The 20,719-nt window shown below is 43.4% G+C and overlaps 1 protein-coding gene across 1 annotated transcript in view; it reads left to right on the top strand.

The window, feature by feature from the left end:
* The first annotated feature begins 8,342 nt into the window (after nucleotides 1-8,342).
* The window catches only part of cacna1ia (calcium voltage-gated channel subunit alpha1 Ia), a 589,581-nt gene continuing 577,204 nt past the window's right edge, over nucleotides 8,343-20,719 (top strand). The window contains exon 1 of the mRNA XM_059953562.1: nucleotides 8,343-8,532. The gene's annotated coding sequence lies outside the window, so the exon portion shown is untranslated. The remainder of the gene's footprint in view (nucleotides 8,533-20,719) is intronic.

Genomic DNA, 20,719 nt, shown 5'->3' on the forward strand with positions numbered 1-20,719 from the left:
AAGGTCAAATTTTCCTGAATTCTGAGTTGATTTTGGAACTAGTCTACTGGGCAGTTGCTCCAGTATTAAAGTGATCGGATGAATATTCGGCTTCTGTGTGGTGCCATCTGCGATTCTGTGATCGTGACTGGGAGACCACGTCGGGAACTCGGCAGAGTGGCTGGTCCATGGACTTACTTCGATGACCACCCACCTCCATCGAGTGGCCTCCGTGGCCAAGTGAGCCCACAAAGACCTACCTCCAAACGATGCCAAGACTCACCTTGGGTAGATTGGTGGCTGTCACTTGCAAAGTTAGTTGACCATTATACTGAGGTTATTAACCATGTGCCGTAAAGCCCTCTGGAGTTTATTGCCAGATTTTTTGCTGCATAATTTGTTTGAACTTTAAGATTCCCTGAAGGCCTGGTTGTTATGGTGACCATGTGATTCAGTTCAGGGACCTTAAGTCAACAGTGAGTATTAAATATTTAAGATTACATCAGAACTGTCACAAGCAGACATGTTATCGTTGCAAGTGGCCTGATCACAAATTCGAAATGGAATAGCTGGAATTATAATAGACTCATGTCTAATGGTATTTCTAGTTAAAACACATGAGACTTTTTGAGTGAATTAACCGTGTTCCTGATCAAATCTACAAGGGGTTGCTTGCTCTCCAGTTCTGACCTTCTCTTCCTTCCAAGGCTATTTCATTTAATTCTGAGCCATCATTTCTAGATTATGTGCATTGATTCACCTCCTTCATCTCTCCCTCATTTTTCATGTCTCCTGCTTCTTTCCTCTGGCGTCTATTCCTGTTTCTGTGCCTCTCCACTCTCCCTTCTATTTCCTCCTCCTTTTTTCTCTCTTCCTTTGGCCTGTCTCCTTCTTTCTCCTTCTCTCCCTCACTGGGTTTCACTGTTCTGCCATTCCATCATGGCTGATTTATTTTCCCTCTCAACTCCATTCTCCGACCTTTTCCCTATATTAAGTTCCTATCGACTCTACATTCTAAAAATCCAAAGACTTGGTCTCCACAGCTGTCCCTGGCAATGAATTCCACATTATCATCACTCTTTGGCTCAAGAAATACCTCCTCGACTAGATTATGCATTCTCAAGAGATTTCCTTCTTTTCTGAGACTGTGTCCTCTGGTCCTAGATGCCCCCACTACATTCTCTGTATTTCCATACCTTCTAAGCCCCTCACTCATTCAAACTCCAATGAGTATAGGCCCGGAGCCTTCAAACACTCCTTATACTTTTGAATTTCCAGGATCGTTCTAGTAATCCTTCTCTGTATTCTCTCCAATGCCAGCACATCATTTCACAGATAAGGAGCTCAAAAGTGTTCTTAGACTCTGCCTATCACTCCATTACTAGAAACTGTTTTGCAGCTGAGTTGAAGCCTGCAGGGATCTCAAATGGCAGAGGGAAACAGAGATTCCAGGGAGTTGATTGATGGAGTGAACCCTCCAACTGTACACCTGTTCAGAGCTCTCATCATTGCTTTTTCCACAGCTAATTAAACCGCTCTCCATGCCAATGTTAATGTCAGTCATGGCTGCCCCGCTATGGTCCTGTGATATCTCTTTAGAACAGAGATGAGAGTAGTGAATCTGTGGAATTCATTGTCCCAGGCGGCTTTAGAGGCCAAGTCATTGAATAAGTTTAAAGTGGAGGTCAATAGGTTCTTGATTGGTAAGGGCATCAAATGTTACAGGGAAAAGGCAGGAGAATGGGACTTAGAGGGATAATTAATCAGCCATGATTGAATGGTAGAGCAGACTCAATTGGCTGAATGGCCTAATTCTGATCCTATGTTGTATGGTCTTATGGTGGCATCACTGAGGTTGGGAACTGTGTCCACATGATGATCATGAAGTTACAGAACAAGGTTAGATCACAGAGTAATGCTCGATCTACATTGGAGAGGCTGTTACCAGAGTGGGAGAGTTACCATAAGTGGAACAGCTTCAGAGTACAGGAACGTCCCTTTAGAACAGAGATGAAAAGGAATTCCTTTGCCCAGAGAGTGGTGAATTGGTGGGTTTTATTGCCACAGATGGCTGGGGAAGCCGAATTGTTGGGTATCTTTAAAGCAAAGGTTGATAGGTTCTTATTTGGCACGGGCATAAAAGGTTATGGAGAGAAGGCAGGAGAATGGAGTTGAGCGAGAAAGTAAATCAGCTATGATTGAACCCACACAGCATCTTCAGTTACTCCTCCCAACTTGCACCAAGTACCACTTATCCAGTCCCTGCTATGCTCCCTGACTCCCCAGTTAACCAGCACCCCAGCATCTTCTGATTGCATGATTTGCCCTTCACTCTTGGTCATCTCTTCCAGCCCTGTAGCCCTTTCAGACTTCTTAACTCTTTCAGTTCTAGACTTCAGCACACCGCGGAGATTCACTGGTGGCATGCCTTCAGCTGACTGGGCACCTGGCTCTGTTTACCTATTACATGAGTTCAGCTCCTGCATATTTGTCATGTGTACACTGAAACATTGAAATGCGTCACTTGCATTGAGGATGTAAGTTCCACCTCATTGCCAGTGCCACGGTAGCCTAGCGGTTAGCATGATGCTATCATAGCTCAGGGCATTGAAGTTCAGAGTTCAATTCTGGCATCCTCTGTAAGAAAATGTGTACATTCTTCCCATGGGCACATAGGTTTCCTTCAGTCCAAAGACGCACCATTTAGTAGGTGAACTGGTCATTGTAAATTGTCCTGTCATTAGGCTAAGGTTAAATCAGAGGCTTGGTGGGCTAGAAGGTCTGGTCCACACTGTATCTCTAAATAAATAAGCATTTGCTTGCCCACAGCTCACTAACTCTAACTCGTATGTCGTTGGGATGTGGGTTGAAACTGGAGCACACGGAGATAACTCACTTGTCACAGGGATAATGTACAAACACTTTACAGCGTCTCTACCAAAGGAGATGCATGTCGCTCCTTCTGTCCGCTAGTCTGCTGGGCACCCTTGGGCAAGGTGTAGCTTAGCACCCCTCCCCCACCCCGATCAGGATCACGTGAAGCCAGGGGAACAGGTGGTGGATGGTCAAATGAGCAGCTGGTGAGCATCACAAGTCCCGGTTATGTGACCACTGACGCCAAGCAGACAATTGATAATGGCCAGGGTCACCCACCTTGTAAAGACACTGCCCAGAAGAAGGCAATTTTCTTCTTCTGTAGAAAAAATCATGAGACCATGACGAAGAGGATTGTTTGATTAATCATTCTTTGTTGTTTACATAATTCATTACATAATATGTAAAAGTATGTGAATGGCATAAGTCATTATGCCACCACATCATATGTGCATGCCCCACTGAAGTAAAAACAAAGTACACAGCATATCCCCAGCTCTAGGTGTTTTTGTTTCAATGAGTTTTATGTTTTGGAGTTACAGAACATAACAGAACCAATCTAATGTCCATGCCCATGTCATACATCTTGGCACATTATGATAATGATAATGGCACTGTAGAACAATGTGCTAACTACTACACTGCCAACTTATGGTACCTCTGCAGGATTTACTGTAGCTCTCCCAAAGTTACTGTACTCCTACAGGACCACTCATGAAGTATTCGTACCATTTTGTTCTTCCAACTTAAAAAGAATATACTTGCCTCAGAGAGATTGCAGAAATGATTTACCAGATTGGTACTAGGGATGGCAGGTGACTCTGTGTGGAGAAATAGATTGGATTAGGTCTCTATTCTCCAGGGTTTAAAAGAATAAGAGAAATCTCAGTGAAACTTCCAAAGTCCTTGAAGGATTTTAGTGGTTAAATGCAGGAAGAGAGTTTCCCATGACTGAGGAATCTAAAAACAGACAGACAGACGTACTTTATTGATCCCGAAGGAAATTGGGTTTCGTTACAGTCGCAATAACCAAGAATAGTGTAGAAATAAATAATTAAATAATAATCAGTGAATTATGCCAAGTAGAAATAAGTCCAGGGCCAGCCTATTGGCTCAAGGTGTCTGACACTCCGAGGGAGGAGTTATGAAGTTTGATGGCCACAAGCAGGAATGACTTCCTATGACGCTCAGTGTTGCATCTCGGTGGAATGAGTCTCTGGCTGAATGAACTCCTGTGCCTAACCAGTACATTATGGAGTGGATGGGAGACATTGTCCAAGTTGGCATGCAACTTTGACAGCAACAAAAGGACAGAATCTAAAATAATGAGTCACTTAAGAGTAGAATGAGATAAATCTTCACACAGATGATGTTGAATCTTTGCAGTCTTTACTTCCTTAGGTGTTTCCAGAGATTCAGCATGGCATCTAAAATGTTGACAAACTTCTATAGCTGTGTGGTGGAGAGTATACAGCCTGGTATGGACACAGCAATCCCCATGAACAGAAAATCCTACAGAAAGTAGTGGATATGGCCCAATCCATCACGAATAAAACCCATCCCTCCATTGAGCATATCTATGCAAACTGTGGTTGCAGGAAAGCAGCATCCATCATCCGGGACCCCCACCACCCAGGACAAGCTCTCTTCTCCTGGTTGCCATCTGATCCCACAACCTATGGACTTCTCATTTCATGTTCTCAATATTTATTGCTTATTTATTTATGATTATTATTTCTTTCATTTTGCACTTGCACAGTTTTATGTATTTTACACACTGGTTGAATGCCCAAGTTGGTACAGACTTTATCATTGATTACTGTTATTATTCTATTATGGATTTATTGAGTATGCCCACAAAAATGTATATAGTGACATAAGTTAACTTTGATAATAAATTTACTTCAAACTTTGAACTTGGGGATCTGAAGTCATTGAGCTCCTTCATTACGGAGATCAACAAGTTTCTGAACATCAAGATAATTGAGAGATTTAGCGACAAAACAGTAAATTTGAAGTAGATGTTAAGCCATGGCTTTGATATACAGAGAAACAGGGTTAATGGGCCAAATGGCCTACTCTCGTATTTCCTAACTGGGGATGGGAGAGCATTTGGAACCGAGCAGTTCTATTTATTTAGAAGTGGCCCTGAGTGCTTCATGTTTCAGGAATATCTGCTGAATTAAAGTATCTATTTGTCTGTACAGAAAAAGTTAATAACTCATCAATTAATAAATCATTGGGGTGATTGATGTTTGTGGCCTAAGGTAGGAGATGAGTTATTAACTTCAAACTTTCTGCATAATCACTCAAAGAGTTGAACTGCATGTGCATGTAACAAGAACTGTATAACTCATCTTCTTTTACCTTAGGCCATGAACTTATCAATCACCCCTGCCGTGGACACTTTCTAGAGGTCCAAGATATGTATGCTCCACGACCGCTGGACTAAGTGTGTAAATGTAGGAGGGGACTATGTTGAAAAATAAATGTGCTAGGTTTTCTAAAATTGATTCCTTTTACCTTAGGCCACAAACTGATCAATCACTCCTCGTACATCAGTAGAGATTTGTGGGAATCTTTGTTGGCGTACCAAATCTGCTCAATCTCCTCATGAAATATAGCATGCCTCCTTCTAAATTGCATTAGTATGTTGGGCCCAGGATAGATCATTAGAAATGTTGATACCCAGGAACGTGAAGCTGGTCGCCCTTTCCACTGCCAAACCTCAACGATGACTGGTATGTGTTCCCCCGACTTCCCCCATCTGAAGACCGCAGTCAGCTTTTTGGTCTTTACTGATGTTGAGTGCAAGGTTAACATTGCACCACCACTTGACCAGCCAAGCTATCTCACTCCTTTCGCCATCTGAGATTCCACCATCTGGACTCCTCACCTCACATGGAGAACTTGTAATTGTGTAATACCTTCACTGGTGTTTCACTGAAACATTTGGCTGGAGTGGAAATATAACCCACTCATCCCAATGGGTGCTATAGAGAACGTGCAGAGGAGATTTACAAAGGTGTTGCCTGGATTGGAGGGCGTACCTTATCAGAATAGGTTAAGTGAACTTGGCCTTTTCTCCTTGGAGCAGAGGTGACATGATAGAGGTGTATAAGATGATTAGAGGCATTAATATTGCGGATAGTCAGAGGCTTTATCCCAGGGCTGAAATGGCTAACTCAAGGGTGCATATTTTTAAGGTGCTTGGAAGAAGGTACAATGGGGAATGTCAGAGGTATGTTTTTCACACAGACTTTGGTGGGTGCGTGAAATGCACTGTCAGAGACAATAAAGTCTTTTTAGAGCATAGAAAAATAGAGGGCTATGCCGCAGTGAAATTCTAGGCAGTTTCTAGAGTAGGTTACATGGTCGGCACAAAATTGTGGGCTGAAGGGCCTGTAATGTACTGTAGATTTCCATGATCTATGTTTTACGTTCGATCACAAACATGAGAAAATCTGTAGATGCTGGAAATCCAAAGTAACACACACACACACACACACACACACACACACTCACTCACTCACTCACTCACTCACTCACTCACTCACTCACTCACACACTCACTCACTCACACACACTCACACACTCACTCACACACACACTCACTCACACACACACACTCACTCACACACACACTCACTCACACACTCACACACACACATTCACTCACACACACACACACACACACTCACACACACTCACACTCTCACTCACACACACACTCACTCACTCACACACACTCACTCACTCACACTCACACTCACACACACACACACTCACTCACTGACACACTCACTCATTCACACACACACACACTCACTCACTGACACAATCACTCATTCACACACACACACACACTCACTCACTGACACACACACACACACACACACACACACATACACACACACACACACACACACACACACACACACACACACACACACACACACACACACACACACACACACACACACACACACACACACACACACGCCAGGCCAGGCCAGGCCAGGCAGCATCTGTGGAGAAGTTGATGTTTCGGGCCAAGACCCTTCGTGATGGAGATCCGTCATGACCCGAAATTTTGACAGGTAACTCTTTGCTGTAGGTGCCTGGCCTGCCGAGTTCCTCCAGCATTTTGTGTGGGTTACTTAAATTCATTCAGAAATCGGATGGCAGAGGGGAAGAAGCTGTTCCTGAATCACTGAGTGTGTGCCTTCAGGCTTCTGTACCTCCTCCCTAATGGCAGCAATGACAACAAGGCACGACCTGGGTATCCTTAATGATGAAAGCCCTTTCTTATCTCCCTCTTTCTGAAGCGGCCCAACAAAATATTTGGTTGAAGGGTAGTTAGCAATGGGCAATAAATTCTGCACTTTCCAGAAATGCCTACGTCTTGTCAATGATTTGTTTTCTTTAAATGAACGCTTTGTTGCTGTGAAATTTGTAAGCAAGACCAGTGCTCTGATCTGTCTATACTAGTTAACACCAAAAGTTCAAGTCTGTGTGTTGTCTTAGCAATGTCTATCGTGATTATAACATGTCAACATGTTCTGTTTATTTTTAGTCAACACGAAATACATTAACTCATTAAGTTATCTTGTGTATTATGTAACCACTTTTGTCTGCCTGCAAACACTAGTGTTGTTTCTCTTATGGTTTGCTTCCATCTATCTTATTTTATCTGCTCTCGTGTCTGTCTCTATTAGTCCATCCTACTTGGTAAGTGTCATGCTCATCTCCTGTCTGGCTCAGTGCCTGGAACGCACAATGTCTGTCTTTGCAAATTATTATTCCATTAATGTCTATTCATGGATTCTCATAACGTCCTAAATAGAATCACTTAAAAGCTGCTTGAGTCGCAAATTCTTACATTTCATATGTGTAGGTGTCTCGTCTAAACCATGCCTCAGTTTTCAAATTTTCATTCAGATCCCTCCATGGGCTTGGCCTCTTACGACATTTGTAATCTATTCCATTTGTACAACTCTCTAAAATCTTTGTGGTTTCACCAATTCTGGCCTTAAAGTGTGCTGTCTGGCTGCATTACAGCCTGGTATGGGAACACCAATTTGGCCCAATACATCAGGGGTAAAACCCTCCCAATCATTGCACACACCTACATGAAACGCTGTCGTAGGAAAACAGCATCCATCTTCGGAGATCCTCACCACCCAGGCCGTGCTCTATTCTTCCTGCTGCCATCAGGAAGAAGGGGCAGGTGTCTCAAGACTCCCATCACCGGGTTCAAGAAGCAGTTACTACCCCTCAGCTATCAAGCTCAAAAGGGGATAGTTACACTCATTTAAGGACTCAGTTATATTGTTATTTCATGCTCATTTCTGATTGCTATTTATTTATATCTGCATCTGCACAGTTTGTTTATAGTTAACAATTCCTGATGTTTGGAGTTTACAGTTACTATTCAATAGATTTGTCTGCAGAAAAATAATCTCAGATAGTCTGTTAATAAATTTTACTTCGAACTTTAAGCTTTGAACTTTGAACTCAGTCATCCTTCAGTTTACTCACTGTAGTGTTGCTGTTGCCAAGACAGTCATGTACAGAATCTTTTCCTACACGGAGTGGCACTTTATTAGGTGTTGGAGTGGGACCCGATGTGGTCTTCTGCTGCAGCCCATCCACTGAAGGTGCATCCTTGAGCGCCAGGTAACCTCCAAATACCATTCCTTTATTGGATCCTCCTTCTCAGCTGCACTACTTCCAATACTTGCTCACCTCTCTTCCAGCACTAAAACTGTGGTAGAGCATTCCTCAATGTAACAATGTTTAATTCATAATTTTTTGCTGTAACACCATTGACACCTCTGCACCATCCGCTACAACCGGGACATCCCGGCGGCCTACCATTTTAATTCCAATTCTCATTTCCATTCCGACCTGTCGGTCCATGGCCTCCTCTTGTGTTAAGATGAGGCCTCCCTCAGGGTGGAGGAGCAACACTTTATATTCCACTTGGATTCTCTCCAACCTGATGGCATGAATATCGATTTCTCCTTCCAGTGAACAAATTACCCCCCTCCATCACCTTTATTCCCCCTCTGACCTTGTTCCTCTTCTCTGCTGCCTATTACTTCCCCCTGGGTCCTCTCTTCTGTCCCTTTCTCCTATGGTCCACTCTCCTCTCCCACCCACCTGGCTTCACCTATCACCTTCCAGCTAGCCTCCTTCCTCTCCCCCCACCTTTAAATTCTGGCATCTTCTCCCTTCCTTCTCAGTCCTGAAGAAGGATCTCGGCCCGAAGCGTTGGCTGGTTATTCCTCTCCATAGATACGGCCTGACCTGCTGAGTTCCCCCAGCATTTTGTGTGTGTTGCTCACCACTGACTTTTTTTGGTTGCTACAGTAGCATAGTGGTTGGCATAATGCTTTATAAAACCAGCGACCCGAGTTCAGCTCCTGCCGCTGTCTGTTCTCCCCGCGACCGTGGGGCTTTCCTCCCAGTGTTCCGGTTTCCTCCCGCATTCCAAAACATACACGTTAGCATGTTGCAGGCATGCTAGTTTGGCACTGGAAGCACAGTAACACTTGCATATCCTCGGACTGTGTTGGTTGTTGACGCAAATATGTTTCGACGTTTAGATTTTTTAGACTAGTTTAGGAACAGGTCCTTGATTTATGAATCAAATGCGTACCATATGAAACGCAGCTCTTCATTTACAGGAATGCACTGTTCCAAAAAACATTGATGCCCTCCACACTGTCCACAGAAACTTTTTCTCAATGGAATATTTTCTAGGAACACATGCTCCTTGTAAATCGAGGATACATAATGGGTAACACAGAGGGGCTTTGGGGTGCTAAAGTTTCAACTATCATTCATTCTTTGGGGCACTCCTTTGTTTTTGTGGATATTTGCAAAGACAGAGTATTTCAGGATGACAATTACTTATCGAATACAATGCGGAATAGGCATTTCAGTTCCTGATGGTCAGAATCAGAATCAGCATGAGTCGTGAAATTTGTTAACTTAGCAGCAGCAGCTCAATGCAATATATAACGTATAGAAGAAAAAAACCCAAAGTTAAATAGTAATAATAAATAAAGTAAATCAATTACAATATACATATATTGAATAGATTAAAAATTGTGCCAAAAACAGAAATATATATTTAATAAGTGAAGTAGTGTTTACAGGTTCACTGTCCATTTAGGACAGATGGCAGAGGGGAAGAAGCTGTTCCTGAATTGCTGAGTGTGTGCCTTCAGGCTTCTGTACCTCCTACCTGATGGTAACAGTGAGAAAAGGGCATGCCCTGGGTGTTGGAGGTCCTTAATATTCAACACAGCCTTTCTGAGACACCGCTCCCTGAAGATATCCTGGGTACTTTGTAGGCTAGTACCCAAGATGGAGCCGACTAAATTTACGACCTTCTGCACCTTCTTTCGGTCCTGTTCAGGGAACAGTACAAAATTATCTGGTGACACTTCAAATGTGATGCGACAGGGAGTTCAGAAGTTTAATGGCCTGAGGGAAGAAGCTGTTTCCCACCCTGACCGTTCTTGTTTTTATGCATCGGAGTCTCCTGCCTGATGGTAGAAAATCAAAGAGGATGCTGGATGGATGGGTGGGATCCTTAATAACACTAAGGGTCCTGCATATGCAGGTAATGATCGCTGATAGGGATGGTAGGGAGACACCGATGATCCTCTCAGCCATTCTCACAGTCCTTTGTAGGGACTTCCAGTCTGATGCTTTGCTACTCCCACACCAGATGGAGAAGTAATAATAAAATCAATAAATATGTAATAAATAATATTGTTAACATGGTTATTCAATAGAGTCCTTGAAAGTGAGTCCATAGCTGTGGAGTTAGCTTGGTGTTGAGGTGAGTGAAAGCAGAAGTTGGTAGGTTTCGTGAATTTGGAACATGGGAGAAGACCAGACCACCCAGATGAGGCCCACGTGGTCATAGGGAGAACTCCTTGCAGACTTCGCCCATTGCCAGGATTGAACCCGGGTGTTTGGAGCGGTGGGGTGATAACTCTACCACTGCACCACTGACTGGGAAGACTCAAAGACAGATCGTAGAACTCATAAAACATTTCAGGAGGGATTTCCTGAGCATGGAGCCTGGTCTGCTGAGGGTGTGCAGCCATTAAAGATCAAGATTGGCTTTATTTGATACATGTACATCAAAGAGTACTACGAAGTACATTAGTAACCTGTTTTTGCTTTACGCCATTTCAGCTTAAGAAAGGTTTCATAGGAACGCTCTACCTTTGTAAAGGGGGAGACACCTGTATGTCATTTGCATCAAATCGAATCAGCGAGGATTGTGCTGAAATGTAGCCACTTTCCAGTGCCAACATAGCATGCCCACAATTTTCTAACCCAAACTGTCTTTGGAGTGTGTGAGGAAACTGGAGCTCTAGGGAGAATCCCACACCATCACAGGGAGAACATGCAAACTCCTCACAGACAGTGGCAGGAATCCAACCGTGATCTTATAGCTGGCTCTGTAAATCGTTGCACTAGCTGCTATGCCACCATTGAGCCCCATTAAATTTAAGTACGAATCTGCGGCTGGAATTGGCAGAGCACCCAATTCTGAATGGTGGGGACTTGGAGTTCAGAGAATAGTCATTAGGATTTTGAGAAAATTTGGTATGTCTCCAGAAACACTTGAAAATTTCTACAAATGTACTGTGGAGAGCATTCTAACTGGCTGCATCACCGACTGGTATTGTGGGGGGTGGTGGGGGGGGGGGAAACTACTGCACAGGATCGAAATAGGTTGCAGAGAGTTGCAAACTTAGTCAGTTCCATCTTGAATGAACACTAGTCTCTGTAGTATCCAGGACATCTATCTTCAAGGAGCGATGCCTCAAAAATGTGGCATCCATCTTTAAGCATCCCCATCGCCAGGTCATGCCCTGTTGTCATTGCTACCATCAGGGAAGAGGTACAGGAGCCTGAAGGCACACACTCGATGATTCACAAACATCTTCTCCCCCTCCACCACCCAATTTCTGAATGGACATTAAACCCATGGAACATTACCTCACTACTTTTTATTTTAACTATTGAATAAATATATTTTTACTATAATGTATTTTTCTCTGTTATTATGTATTGCATTGTACTACCGCTGCAAAGTTAACACATTTCACGACGTATGCTGGTGATATTAAACCTGATTCTGGTTCTGAGTTGGGTACGTTTGTAAATCTGGACGAGATCCTGGGACTGGGAAACCTTGGGCGAAAGCGACCATACTTCCTAGCTTGTCCTATGTAGTCACTTGTATCTTGTCACCTGCAATAACATAACCGCTAGCTTTGAGCAGAATAGGAAGTTCAAAGTGTACAGAGCTGGAACAAATATGCTCCAGGGATTTAGGCAGGATTCAACTTCAAAATAATGATCCCAATCCATCATGACATGTTTGAGACATGAATCTGTTGTCAACAATTTTTGATTGATTTGTTTTAGGCTTAGAGATGAGTCTTTTGAGTTTACCACTTGGGTGTCATCAATCACCTCTGGTATTAGCAGAGTGATGGTGGTGTAGCTACTGGGAAGGAGCTCACAACAAGTCAAACATGAAACTCTGCATTTATGTCACGGCCAGAACCTCAGGATGATCCAATGCAGTTTACAGTCAATAAACGTAAGCACTGACTTCTTCTCCCTCCCTTTCCATTCCTGACGAAAGGTCCCAGCCCAAAATGAGATTACAGCTGGAGGTTAAGGGTGAAAGGTGAATAGTTTAAGGGGAACATTAGGGGGAACTTCCTCACTCAGAGAATGGTAGGGGTGTGGAAAGAGCTGTCAGTGCAAGAGTTGGATGCGATTGGAGCAGTTTAGATAGGTAATGAATGGGAGGGCCTTGGACAGGGGCGATTGGTCCAGACAGGTTGAATGGTTCAGCATAGACCAGATGGGCCGAAGGGCCCAATGGAAGTGCAGAAGGTTGTGAGAGGCATAGAAAGGGTAGGTAGCCAATGTCTACTTCCTAGTTCAGAAACGTCAAACTCTAATAGATGCAGCTTTAATTTGAGAACAGAAGTTTTAAACAGATTTATGAGGCAAGTTCTTTTTCACATACAGAGTGTGGAAGGGTCATTTAAGTGGCATTCAAAATATAGAGCAGTACTGCGCAGTACAGGCCCTTTGGCCCCTCTAGTCCATGCTGACCTATATAAACATACACCACAATCAATCTAACACTTCCTCCTGCATAGCTCTGAACTCTCCATTACACGGTACATATCCACATGACTATCCAAGAGTCTCTTGAATGTGCCTGACGTATCAGACTCTGCCACCACCCTGGCAATGAGATCCGGGCACCCACCACTCTCTCTGTATATGTGCCATGGTTACTGAAACAGTATTACAGCTCAGGGCCTTGGAGAGCGATTTCAATCCCAGCATCATATGTAAGGATGTCCTCTCCGTGGAATGCGTGGGTTTTCTCCAGGTATTGAATGTAAATCGTACATGTTTTCTATGAATATTTCACCCTATACTGAGCTAAGGGACAGCAGCATGCTGTGGGTCTGTGGTAAACTGGGGTAAAAGAGAGAGGAACATAAAATATCTGCTGATGCTGTACAGCAAGCTCCTTCCGTTTGCCTGCCAGCCACACATTTGTTCCTGGTGATACCAAGCAGATCGCAAGTGGACTAGTCACTGATTGAAGATTGATAATCTTCTGCACTCCCTGCAGTTCTGATTTGAGTATAATCTTGAAGTAGCAGTGAGGGAGTATAAGATCAAAGTGAGGGAAACTTGCTGAGAAGGTGTACTTAGAGGACAGGCATCTTACTCTCTGAGAGCAGCCCGAGAACTGGGACAGGGTAATTGTATTATATTGTAAAGTGCGCTACATTTGAGGACAATTTGGCGCTTCCACGGTATTGCATCAACAGAGGGACAGTACTGAGGGATTGTCTCACTGTCAGAGGGACAGTACTACAGGAGTGTCACTCTGTCAGAGAGACAGTACTGAGGGAGTGTCTCACTGTCAGAGGGACAGTACTGAGTGAGTGTCTCACTGTCAGAGGGACAGTACTGAGGGAGTGTCACACTGTCAGAGGGACAGGACTGAGGGAGTGTCTCACTGTCAGAGGGACAGTACTGAGGGAGTGTCTCACCATCAGAGGGACAGTACTGAGGGAGTGCCTCACTGTCAGAGGGACAGTCAGATAGGAGAATGGGTATCTTGACTCCAGTGGGAGTGGTTGAGGCCAAACAGCTGGGAGAAGCTGAATATAGATGGGAGTAAGCAAGAAGTTCAAGGCCCTCAAAAACAGCAACATAGAGCAGTCCCTGTGTTAATATTGCAGGGTGCTCAGGGACGCATTATGGGTTACCCATGGCAGGGACAGGAGAGTAACCTTAAGAAACATGGCCCTTTGTAATCTGATCTAACCTTAACCACATTCATGCTTCTACATCCCATTGACCCCTCGACAGACCATTTATGAGTCTCTCTCCCCCTTGAATGCATTCAGCACCTTGAACTCCGTGTAGAGAATTTGGAAGATTGTCCCCCCTCTGAGAGAGTAATCCCCCTCATCCCCCCATCTTGTGTGTGGCTCCTTTGAAACCAGCCCTGCTTCTAGACTCCACCTTCCACCCCCAAAGGGGAAATATTCTCTCATCATCTACAATGGCAAACCTCCTCAGATTTTTTCTGATTGTTTTCTGACAGCAGTTCAGTGCAAGACATATGAAAAATTACTCGAAGTTGCATTAAAATGTAAAATAAATTAATAGCACTAAAGAGGAATAGTGAGGTAGTGTTTATGGATTCATGGGGTGTTCAGAAATCTGATTGCGGAGGGAAAGAAGCTGTTCCTAAAAAAAAAAATTGAGTGTGCATCTTCTGACTCACGTGCCTCCTCTCTGATGGTAGTAATGTGAAAAGAGCACATCCTGGATGGTGAGGGTCCTTAACAATGGATGCCGTCTTCTTGAGTCATCACCTCTTGAAAATGTTTTCAATGGCGGGGAGGATTCTACCCAGTGACGGAGCTATCTAGGTCTACAGCCCTCTTCCGCCTCTTTCAGTCCTGTGCTGCCATCAGATAGAAGGTACAAGTGGCTCGGGACTCACGCCACCAGGTTCAAGAACAGTTCCTACCCATCAACCATCAGACTCTTGCCCATCCATTGAGATGTTCCCAGAACCAATTACCTCACTTTAAGAATTCTTTATCTCATTATCTCATGTTCTCATTATTTATTGCTATTTATTTATGTTCGTATTTGCACAGTTTGTTGTCTTCTGCATTCTGGTTGATCTTTCATTGATCCTGTTATAGTTACTATTCTATAGATTTGCTGAGTATGCCCACAGGAAAATGAATCTCAGGGTTGTATATGGTGACACATATGTACTTTGATAATAAAATTGACTTTGAACTTTGCATTTGAGCCTCCATATCAGGTGGTGATGCAGCCAGTCTGAATGATCCCCACCATACATCTGTAGAAATTTGCCAGTGTCTTCGGAGACATACCAAACCTCCTGTAACGTCTAATGAAGTGCCTTCTTCGCTATCGTAGCATGCAAACTCCACATGTGTTTGTTTCAGTGAGGTCACCTACGGTCTGGATGGTCCAAGAATCATAGTGCCCAGAAACAGATCCCTCACCCCACCATCTCCGTGCCAAATATCAACTATTTATCTCTATTAACGCCATTTGCCTGGACTTGGTCCCATGGTCTCCTGTACTTTAGCAGGTGCCCACCCCTTAAATTTCAGAATGGTTTGACCAGAATTGCCTTTCTCCATAGCCAAGAGGTGTCTTTCATATTGAACTAGAGATGGGAGACTTGGTTATGGATTCCATTGTGATCATGACCTCCCTCTTTGCCCATCCAACCAGCTTCTGTCAGTGCTGCCTCAATTAGCAATTCACAGGGAACAACTGGTGAAGATGAAGTCCATGATATTTGGTCCTGAGGATCTGATCGATACCAACTGTGGGTGGGTCTTTGTGTTACTGATCATCCCAGCACGTGACTTCCTGCCTCTGGTGTCTGGTAGCAACCCCTGCCCGCTGAGTGAGTGCCAGTAGATTTGTCTCTGGTACGGATCAGTTTGCTGTGCACGGAGAAATTGGGCCCTTCATTTTCCTGAAATTGGAACAGTTAGAGGTGATTTCATTGAAGCTTCCAAGATTTCTCTGGGGGGAGATGTTCTTCTTGGCAGTGGGAGAAGCGGGAGTTCACAGTCCCAGAGTAAGAGATTGCCCGTGCAGAATTAAAATGAGGAGAATTTTATTCACTTGGAGAATAACAAACACAGAAATGGGGCACAGTTAGTGCAATGCTGTTAAAGCTCGGGGTGTTCTGGAGCTTGGAGTTCAATCCTGGTGTTCCTCTGTAAGGAGCCTCTGTACATCCGACCCGTGAAATGTGCGGGTTTTCCTTGGGTGCTCCGGTTTCCTCCCACAGTCCAATAATATACCAGGTAGGTTAACTGGTTGGTGTAAACTGTCCTGTGCTTAGATTAGGGTGAATTGGGGTTGCAAGATTGCTGGGGTAGCATGGCTCGAAGGGCCAAAAGGGCAGATGCCGCACTGTATCTCTAAAAATTAATAAATTTATCAATTAATTAATAAATTAATTAATTCAATAAATGCTTGGAATTCTCTGCACCAGACCGTTGTGGAGGGTAAATCAGTGAGTTCATTCAAAGCATGGTCTGACCCATTCTTGGACCTCATGGGATATTGTGATTGTACTTTGCAAAGTGGAACTGAGACAGAAGATCTGCATGAACTTAGTGGATGATAGAGCAAACTCATGGGATCAGGTGTGCTTATCCTGCCCCCTTATGTCTACACTCTGAGGCCACTTTATTCTCCTGCAGCTAATAAAATGGCCACCGAGTGCATGTTCATGGCCTTCTGCTGCTGTAGCCCATCCACTTCAATGTGTTGTGCATTCAGAGATGGTCTTCTGCACACCACTGTTGTAATGTCTGGTTATTTGAGCTACTGTCTCCTTCCTGTCCGCTTGAACCAATCTGGCCGTTCTTCTCTGACCTTTCTCATTAATGAGGCATTTTCACCCACAGAACTGCTACTCGCTAGATTTGTTTTTTGCTTTTTGCACCATCAGAATAGGTTAAAAGGTTGGCACAACATTGTAGCCCGAAGGGACTGTTATGTTCTCTATCCTATGGAGGTTCCTGATGGGACGGGAGTGATGGAACGTCAGATCAGGAGCCCTTTCTTCATTGTGTTTGAGGGAGCGATGTTTATACTGGCATGTGATTTAGCTGAGGCCGGCTCCATTCAAGTGTCACGGCAATGTAGCTGTTGGTTAGATCACAGGGAAAAGTGTGTCCACTTCACAGCAAGCTTCCGACATCACAGTTCTTTAAAATCCATTAAAGCAGGGCTTAAGCCAAGCTGCTCAGCATATTATTAAGAAAAATCTTTTGTAGCTGGATTCACATGATTGGTATTTAGTTTTTAAACACAAGTGAATTGTAAATTTCCGCAGGATTTTCTGTGAATTTGAACAGTGTCTGCATACTAAAATAGCAGGTGTGGTAAGAAAATACCAAGCCTTTCATTTCAGTAGTGCCTTTCACATCCCTGCCAGTCTTTCCAAAGCCCTTAGCTGCTGGATTTTATAGAGGCAGTCACTGGTGCATTGTGGGAAGCCTAGCAACCATTTTGTGCACAGGAGGATCACACAGCTAGCAGTGCCATAATGACCAGAGGACTCGTTTTAGTGATGTTGGTTGAGGGGTAAGCAATGCTCATGCATTCTGAGATAGCTCACCTACCACAGGACCCTTCATATCCACTGGAGATCCCACAGAGTTTGGAGATGGAGAAACTGGAGATGCTGGAGTCTGGCACTAAAAACCAGATGCTTGAAAATTCAGTGGGTGAGATGGCATCTGTGGAGGGAAGTTGACCATCAGCATTACAGGCCGAGTTGTCTGCCCATTTCCCACCCCAAAACCCACTGAGTTCATCCAACAGCTGGCCTCTTTTATCCCAAAAAGTTTTACAGAAACATAGCACGTATAAAGCGCCAGTAGCATTACACTGTTTACTTCTTAACTTGTTTCATCAGTGCACCCTATTATTTGTCAATTTATTTGCAATAATATTACTTTATGTGTTAGGCGTGTGAATTATATGTATTGTGTCGTGCACCTTTGTTCAGAGGAGTGTTGCCTTATTTGGTGATATGGATGAGTACAGTTGAATCACAATAAACTTGAACTTGGGAGTTTCTTCTTCTGAAGACTAGTGACCATTGTAATTCTAATGCCCTTCCCTTGGACAATATCGGTGGCGTGGAGAGGGGAGACTTGCAGCTTAGGCAACTGCCGGTCTCCCATAAAAAAAAACCCTTGCCCAGGCTTGCGCCCTGGAAACTTTCTAAGGTGCACATCCATGGTCTATCAGGACTAACGGAGGCCGACTACCATTGTAATTGATGTCATAGAGTCACATAGCAAGGAAACAGGCCATTCAGCCCACAGACTCCATTCCAACCTGTAAAACCAGTTTAAACCATTCCCAATTAACTTTCTACACATTTCTTTCAAACTCCACCCTTTGCACTTGGGACAATTTACAGTTGCCTATTTGTAGATACATGTATTGTGACAAAAGGGAAAAAATGGCTGGAGTTGCTTAGCACTATAGTGCAAGAATGTTTATTAGCTGCATCAAACACCAAACATTACAAAAATGAGCAAAAATACCAAACAGAAAACTGCCAAAAGATAGCTACCAGAAGACACAATTATAGCTCCTTACTATTTTGTCCTGTGTATACCCCAGGCAGTCCCAATCTCTCTCTCCCACTGACAGTGATGTCCCATTAGGGACCAGGACATACCATCTGTAATTACCAACAAAGTTAACTTAAGACTCCATATGAATTAGAATATAATACACCCCACAATGTACTTACATTTATTTTACAAAGTAAACAGAAGTATCCACCTTAGCTACAGTATACGAACAACATATACACATTTACATCTCCACCTTTACTGAAGAAAGAGAATATTCCACAATTTATGGTGGAAAAGTCACCACCAAGGCAACTAGAACATGTCAGCTTGGTTTATGACTCATTATGGGGGGGAAGACATTGAAGTGCACACACTCAGCACAACGACAAAAGAGCGACAAGGCAATGTTCGTGTGCGCGTGTGTAAGTGAGCACATGCAAGGAGTGTGAGCATTCATTGAGCTATACATTTGAAAATTTTTGGGATGTGGGAAGAAACCGGAACCCTCATGGGGAAACCCAAACAGAACTTGCTAACACCACACAGACAGCACCCGAGGTCAGAATTGAAGCTGGGTTCCAGGAGATCTGTGACCACCGTGTTATAAAATTAAGCAAGACAGTTCAGGATGCGTTGGGGCAGACGTCATGGGTGATCTAAAGGATAGGTTTTAAGGAGTGTGAGTGGTGAGGACGAGGGAGGAAATTCCCAAACTTGGGCCTCAGTTGGCGAAAGATTTTCACAAGAAGAGGCCTTTCAGCCCACAATGCCATCCATTAGGCTAACTGAAAATAAACCTACAGAAGTTCCATAACCCCCACCCTCTCCATTCCCTGCCTATTCATGGGCCTGTCTAAATGTCTCTTATTTATTGCTGTAGGATCTGTCTCCACAACCTCCCCTCAAAACACTTTCAAGGCATCTACCACTCTCGTGTAAAAAATGTTGCTCTGTAATTGACCTTTAAACAACTTCTCCCCTCTCACATTTGATCTAGGCCCTCTAGTATTTAACATTTCTAACCTAGGGAACAGGCTATGACTACCTATCCTATCTATCAATATGGGGAAGGCAGAGAAAAATGGACAATACATTTATTATAAGTGTTACTTCCTCAGAAATTGTATTTGTTTATAATAAACTGCTTGAAACCGAACACAAATACAATTTCAGACTACTTGTATCAGATAGGAATTTGGAGAAACAGGAAATTAACTTTTATTGAACATAATGTATTTAATTGCATATCGACGCTGATGCTTTGTAATATTTCAACTAAGCTAAAAATGTTGTTTTGGAAGTTTTCATTTGTACTCAGTGTCTGAGGCTTCTTGCTTAATTGTACAACAGTAATCGGCCAGCATTAGTGGATTCCAGTTGCCCCGATACCATTTCTCCATGACTGCAATGTCCTGATACAACTTTTCACCGTGCTCGTCACTGACAGCGCCAAGATTTGCAGGGAAGAAGTCTAAATGGGAATGCAGAAAATGAATCCTTAGTGACATGTTGCACTTTGTGATTTTGTATGCTTGAAGCATCTTATCAACCAGCTACATGTAGTTTGGTGCTCTGTCGTTGCCAAGAAAATTTTCAACAACAACCTTGAATGCCTTCCATGCGATTTTCCCCGGTCCCACTAGAAGTTCTTAAAATTGCCTGTTTGATTTGTGGATCAACAAAAATGCCTTCCTTAATCTTGGCAACAAATATTCTGACTTGAATTATGATCTGACTTGAATTATAATAACAAATATGGATTATTTCAAAAAACAATGCTGTGTGTGACAGGGAAATTTCATGGTGATTTTCATAATTGACAGCCCAAGATCCATAAAATACACCCAAAAGTATTTAGGAAGCAAAACCTCATTGTTCAATGGAATTAGATTGCATAGAGCTGAAGAACATGGAAGTAGGGAGAAGGGAGGCTGGTGATGAAATAAAAATCTTAGAAATTTCACATCACTTGCACCTAAGGGAAATGGGTGAACAGGATTTGGTGCAAGTTAACACAGAGGCAGTAGGCATGAGGACGTTTGAAGAGAGGGGACTTGTGCATTATCGGAACAATGGATTCTGCTGGGAAGAACTGAATGGGGCAC

This window comes from Hypanus sabinus, chromosome 29 (assembly GCF_030144855.1).
Source record: "Hypanus sabinus isolate sHypSab1 chromosome 29, sHypSab1.hap1, whole genome shotgun sequence".
In the NCBI taxonomy this organism is placed as follows: domain Eukaryota; kingdom Metazoa; phylum Chordata; class Chondrichthyes; order Myliobatiformes; family Dasyatidae; genus Hypanus; species Hypanus sabinus.